The sequence below is a fragment of the Gossypium hirsutum genome, chromosome D02 (assembly GCF_007990345.1).
Source record: "Gossypium hirsutum isolate 1008001.06 chromosome D02, Gossypium_hirsutum_v2.1, whole genome shotgun sequence".
NCBI lineage: Eukaryota > Viridiplantae > Streptophyta > Magnoliopsida > Malvales > Malvaceae > Gossypium > Gossypium hirsutum.
In genome coordinates, this window is record NC_053438.1 from 12,179,493 (window position 1) to 12,186,355 (window position 6,863).

At 35.7% G+C, this 6,863-nt stretch overlaps 2 long non-coding RNA genes across 2 annotated transcripts; both read left to right on the forward strand.

Annotated features, from left to right (window-relative positions):
* Positions 1-1,291: 1,291 nt before the first annotated feature.
* On the forward strand, positions 1,292-3,705 carry LOC107910356 (uncharacterized). Its single transcript, XR_001687617.2, has 2 exons — positions 1,292-2,416; positions 2,801-3,705. It is a non-coding gene; the product is annotated as an uncharacterized lncRNA (long non-coding RNA).
* Positions 3,706-4,001: 296 nt separating this feature from the next.
* Positions 4,002-6,586, forward strand: LOC121214616 (uncharacterized). Its single transcript, XR_005910197.1, has 2 exons — positions 4,002-4,219; positions 5,834-6,586. It is a non-coding gene; the product is annotated as an uncharacterized lncRNA (long non-coding RNA).
* Positions 6,587-6,863: the final 277 nt, after the last annotated feature.

A 6,863-nucleotide genomic window follows, 5' to 3' on the forward strand; every position in this document is an offset into this window, starting at 1 on the left:
AGTAAGAGTTTGACAAACGCACAAGAGAATTACACGACTAGAGAAAAAGAATTTCTAGCTATGGTTTTTGTATTTGATTAATTTAGACCTTATTTAATATTGTCTAAAGTTATTGTGTATATTGACCACTTTGCTTTTCGCTATCTTCTTACTAAATTGGGTGCAAAACCTCGACTTATAAGGTGAATTTTATTGTTGCAGGAATTCTATTAGGAGATTAAAGACAAGAAGAAGTTGAAAATCTTGCCACAGACCACCTCTCAAGGCTCCAAAATCCATATCTTGAGAAACTTAATAAAGATGCGATAAATGACTCGTTTCTTGAAGAACGACTCTTTATGATAACTGGTTCCGAAGTCCCTTGGTTTTCAAATATTGCTAATTACTTGGTTGCTAATGTTTTACAAAAAGGTTTAACTCATCATCAAAAGAAACAGTTCCTTGCTGATGTGAAAAACCAGTTTTTGGAGAATCTTTTTCTTTTTCGTGTGTGTGCAAATTAGGTAATTCAAAGGTGTGTTTCGGTACCAGAAGGGAATAAAATTTTGGAGCGTTGTCACTCGGGAACGAAGGGAGGACACTATAGTGGGATTAGAACATCACATAAAGTCCTCAAATCAGGTTTTTATTAGCTCACATTGTTCAAAGATGCTAACAAATATGTTTCTTCTTGTGATAGATGCCAAAGGACAGGTAATATTTCCAAACGTGATGAAATGCCTCAAACTTATATGCTTTCTTGTGAAATTTTTGACATTTGGGGTATTGATTTCATGGGACCTTTTTCCTAGTTCTTATGGTAATAAATACATACTAGTAGTAGTGAATCATGTGCCAAAGTGGGTTGAAGCTCAAGCTTTACAAACTAATGATGTTAGGGTGGTAGTTCGATTTCTTAAGAAACTTTTCTCTCGTTTTGGAGCACCTAGAACAATCATTAGCGATAGGAATACACATTTTTGTCACACTCAATTTGCTAAGATTCTTAAAAAATACGATGTACATCACATAACAACTACCCCATATCATCTTTAAACTAGTGGTCAAGTTGAAGTGTCAAACCGAGAATTGTAACACATCCTAAAAAAGATTGTAAAGACAAATAGGAAAGATTAGGCAGTAAAATTAGATGATGTTTTATGGGCTTATAGACCTTTGTACAAAACACCCATAAGAACATCTCCCTACAAACTTGTTTATGGGAAAGGTTGTCACTTACCATTAGAACTTAAGCATAAAGCATTTTAGGCAATAAAATTTCTGAATTATGATCCTAAACTTGCAAGTGAAAAGAGAATGTTACAACTAAATGAGTTGGATGAATGACGAGCAAATGCTTACGAGAGCTCGAGATTGTACAAAGAATCAACAAAGCGACGCCACGACACTCTTTTAAAGCAGCCCAAGCAACTCATAGTTGTAGATTGAGTACTTTTATAATTCAAAGCTTAAACTGTTTCTTGGAAAGTTAAAGTTGAGATGGTCGGGCCCATTTGTGGTAGAAGTCGTCTTTCCATACGACCCATTTGTGGTGATATTAATAACGTGACAGAGGAGCTCCGACTTCAAAATCTGAGTTAATCGTATACGTGAAAAGAAAAGTCGAGCTTAGACTATAAATAAGTGCTTCTCGGGAGGCAAACTGAGTGTTGTTTTTTATTTATTTCTTTAAAATTTGTGGCATGCTTAATATGTTATAAACAAAAAAGAACCATACAATCATGTGGGACATACGGGCATGTCCTAGGCTACGTGAGACCTGAAGCTTTTTTTTTTTAATTTTTGAATCACACACGGGCTATGGGGCCTTACACGATTTATAGACACAGCTGTGTGGCCTAACATGGGCCATTTACACAACCGTGTCTTCTATTTCAAGCCTAGGGTTTTTCTTTATTTTCTTCTTGTTCTTTTCACACCATTTTAGCCAAAAACCTCCCCTTCACTAATTTCCAGTCAACAAATCTTCATTCTCATTTCCGTTCACCTTTTTTGACTCTTCTCATTGCCCTCAACCTCTTTCTCATCTCTTTCTCGATGCCGTGTAGTCCTTTCAAACCACCAACCATCACACGTAAAAAAGGTTCCCTTGTTTTCCACCGTCCTTGCCGATCGTTTCCCTGTCGTTTATGCACCACCACCATCGCCCCATCCTTCTCTCTTCCTTGTTCCCTCACTCTCAACCATCGCCAAATCCACCGACCTCACCTTTTCCCTCTTCCTCAAATTACTAACAGAACCCAAACCCATTCAACCTCTTTTCTCTTATTAACCACTTCCAACGCTGGCCCCCCTAGACTGTATTCTCCACCCCTCCTTGACCATCGTCTGATATACCCACATCAAATATACTACCGCCGTTCTAGTCTTCATCGATGATGGCTCTGTCAACCTTCGCCGTCGTCGCCTTACCACTGTTTGGCTCCACCCCATCCTTTTTATTATATTTATTATATTATTCATTTATTTAATATTTTAATTATTCTTATCTTAGTTTATTAGTTTTATTATTCTATGTGTGTTGTTGCATTATTATTTTTAGTATTAGGTTTGTTCTATTTATTACTGTTATTAGTTTTAGATTGTTAGTTTAGTTAATTTTGCATGATTAATATTAGTTTTCCCTTTAGTTTAGGAGTAGATTATTGCTATATTAGTATTGTGATTTTGTTTTTTCCATGTGATGGTTTGTTGCTGATGTGTTTCCATTTGTATGCTAATTTGTTTGTCTGCTAGATTAATTATCAGTGATGCTTATTTTTATGGTTATCTGATATTTGGTTATTATCTTTTATTTCAGGTACATCATGACAAACACGAGAGATAAAACCAAAGCCACTGTCCCTGCCTTAAAAAGGAGGAAGACACCGGGTGCGACCTCGTTTTCGATCCCTACTACAGTCGCAAGACACCCATGTCTCCAATTTCTTCTAAGTCCATCTGAGGACCAGTATCAGCACTTAAAGGAGCGACCATTGGGTTTGGGTCATCGCATCGATTAGAAGGCCTTGCAGGTGGTCTATTTAGCTTATAGAGTTCAGGCTTTGATCGATACGACTTCGTGGGATTGGTTTTTCACTATCGTAGAGCCTACATATGCAAAACTCACACTAGAGTTCTATTTGACGTTCTTTCTACAATAGGCTATGTCACGATAGGCTGATCCGCACTCTAGCTCTTTTAGACTTGGGGGTACGAGCCGTTATCTGAGCATCCTGGGCTTCAGAGTCGCCATTGGACTTTATTTCGAGGAGTTTATAAGTACCCCAGAGTTACCAACCTTATCTAGAGACATTTATCACTTAGCTCCACTCATTTGGTTCGAGATCGCTGAAACTGTGGTACAGTACAACCCGAGCTAGTCAAAGGCAACTTGTCTACTTTCGGCCTTGTGTTATATTCATGCCATTCTGGCCCATACACTGATTGGTTGGAGGGAGAGTACGGGGGTTGTTGGTATGTCTGACACTTATTTCCTATAGAGTATGGAGACGTACCACCTTATCGATGTCTCCTATTTCGTGGCTCTCAGTTGTCGTCATTTGTTTGATCGGAGTAGGGAAGGCCCTTACATGATTCGATTAGCGAGATACTTCAGGCTTCTTAGTACTGTGAAGCAGGCTTCCACATTCACTGTAACACCCCAAAATCTGAATATTTGATTTGTTTTGTTAAATTCTGTCAAAAGTTAAATTATTTGCTCTAGCGGTTAAGTGTTTTAAATATGTGCTTGAGCTTGTGTGTTTGAATCCATGTGGGAGCGTTTTTGCTAATTTCTTTATATGCTGATCAACTAGTAAAAGTTGGGAGTTAAAATTTAACTCTAGCGAATCTGTTGGATAAGGATTAGATTTTTGGGTTAGTGGGTAGTCAAATGTTGATTTATTTTTATTTTATCTTATTTCTTTTTTGTAAATTAATTAGTTTTAACCAAAATCTTCCCTAATTCTTTCTAATGTACACTATCCCCATTCTCTTTTCTTTTCTTTTTACTGTTTCTTTTTTCTTGCTTTTCCAATTTTGTTTTTCAATCGTTTTATTTTTTTCTTTCGGTTGGCCTCAACTTCTTCTGCTTCTTTGTTATTTTTCTGTTTCTCAATTATAAACTTTTATCTCTTTGGGTTCTTTTTCCTCTTGTGACCATCTCCTTGTAATTGTTTCCTTGCTGTTCACTACTTGGTTTTGCGTTGGCTGCTCGTGGTTAGGAAGTTCTAGTCTGGTAAGCGAGTTTTCGTTGGTATTTTTCGTTTATTGCGTTATATGTTATCTTAGGTTGGTGTGTTACTTTGGATGATGTTTTTTTTGTTCGATGGGTCGTAGGGCTAATAAACTTTGGGAAATCATTTGTTTAGGTGAGAATCTTGAGGCGAACCCTCCTCTGATGATTTAGTTTTGTAGAAGTTGCAAGTTCTTTGATTGTGGGTAATTGCTCAATTACTTTTGGGAGCATAATGTTTGGTATTTTAGAAAAATTGAGCACTTTAGTCTCTTAATCGATGAACTAGTGAAGGCTAATTCTCCAAAGTGTTTTTTAGGGTTTACATCAGAAAATATCTAAGTGTATAACGAAAACCCGAGAAAATAGCGAACGAAAAAAGCTAAAATCTAAAACAGTCGATGCTTCATGGTCGTGTGCTAGACCGTGTATGCCACACGGGCATGTGTGTGACCGTGTTGGCCACACGGGTTGGCCAAGTAGGCCATGTGGGCCCAAAATCTAAATTTTTTACCTAGGGTCGTATTCGTCATATGAGTCGAATATAGGCTTTTATAGGGTCCATACAATATAAATTGGGCTTCAAAACATGAGCTTTAATGTTCTTTAAGTGGTAAATTTGATTTATGTACACATGATTAATAAGTTATATATGTATAATATGTTTTCTGTTAAGCATAATCTATGCATAATCTGTTATCTATTAAGCATGTATGTCATATACATTTTCGATATCTTTTATTTCTGCATGTGCGTTCGGGTGGGATATATATTTGCGGAGGAAGTGTGGGCAGCTTAATTTATTTGTCGTATCTAGTGGCTCAGCCACACATATATTTATGTTACTAGCGAATTATCACCTTAAGATCTGACAGCTAAACTACAAATGTTTTGAAAAGTGACACAATCGCTAAACGGTGTATAGGGCTGGATGGGTATATAATACCCTATATGGTGTATAAGGATGGTCGGAGATGGTGTGTAGTGGATGAGGGTAGGATCGTGATTCTACATCTGATATGTTCTATTTTTGCTCTGTTATAAATATATCTAAATGATTTCTCAAAGCATATATGAAATTAAATCTGTGCTTCTATTTTTATAAGTTACACGTTGAGCTCGAAAGCTCACCTCTGTCTATTTACTTTTAGGTAATCCTCAGGCATAGGCAGGTTGATTATTTATTATTGTTGCATATTTTTAAGTTATTCATATTTAATTCGGTTGTTCATGAACTATTTTTGGACTATTTTTTAAAGTTTGGATTTTGTTTTGTTTTTCTCGTTTCTTAAGTATTTCAACATATTTCTTATGGTATTTATTTTATTCGCAAAACCATGGTTTTCCAACAAGAAGTTACATTTTACAATATTGAACTAAATTAAGAATTTCGTTACAAACTTAAATGTTTTAAAAGCATAAATAATCAACAGTTTCATCAAACTAGTTAAGAAAGATATTTTTTCTTATAAACTGTATTTTTACTTAGCAAGAGCAAGTGTCATTTTTACAAGTCAAACAGACTCTAGGTTTTCAAATTAGTTGTGATAACTTCTCCAAATCTGGCCATAATATCTAGACCGAGTTTGGGGTGATATATTTACATTCACTGGACAGATGATCCCACATGGATTTTCTATTATGAGCCATATAGGTATGATCCTACTCCAACACAAAGCGGGTACACATCGATATACATTATTCCATCAGGATCCCAGGATAGCATGAGGAGCTTCCCTTCCGAATGATGATCTTTCTCAACACACAGACCTAACTCGACCCTCTCCTCCGTCGAGTCACTTCATTGCTACACATTTTGTTACACTCGACAACATTTACGAGCGGACTGATCGCTTTGAGTAGCAACAGTCTGATTAGATTGACCTCTTTGATCGGTGATAGACAGAGCGGAGATCACCTCGGGCAGTTACATTTTGAGCACATTGGGTAGTAGTCGACACAGATTGACAGCAATAAGGCGTATTTGCAGCAGATATGCCAAAATTTTCATATTTCTCCACCCAATGCTGTGCCTCGCGATTTTGACTTACCACTTTCCGTCGATCACTGATTTACATTAGTTTTCTGTTTTAGTTATTTTTATTTTTATTTTCAGTTATACTTTTATTTAGTGTTAGTTGTTTTATTTTATTTTTGAGACTAATATGTTTTGTTTTTCGTTTATTTTGCACTATTATTTTTTTTATTTTATAGGTCGTTAGCTTTTCTAGTTGTTATCCCTTTTTCTTATTTATTTTTGTCTATTTTCTTATTAGTTTGATCAGAAACATGTATTTCATGTAAAATCCTTTACGATTTCGATTTTCACTATTCCGAGGAATTCATCTAAATTCAGGGCAGTTTTAGTTCTCTCCCTCCCTTTTGATATTGTGCTTATTCTATTAATTTATGTTTGTACATTAAGGGTAATGTATATCTTAAGTGTAGGGAGGTTGTTTATTTGTTTATGCGATATAGGCCCTGATTTATTATTTGTGTTAAGTAATTTTCTTGCACCTATCATTGAAGTTATTATTATTTTTTTAAATTTAGAGTTGTATTGATTCTGTTTTGGAATAATTTTTGGATTTTTGTGTATTGTTTGATTTATACTTTAAGACATGATAGAGTAAAACATGATAAGTTA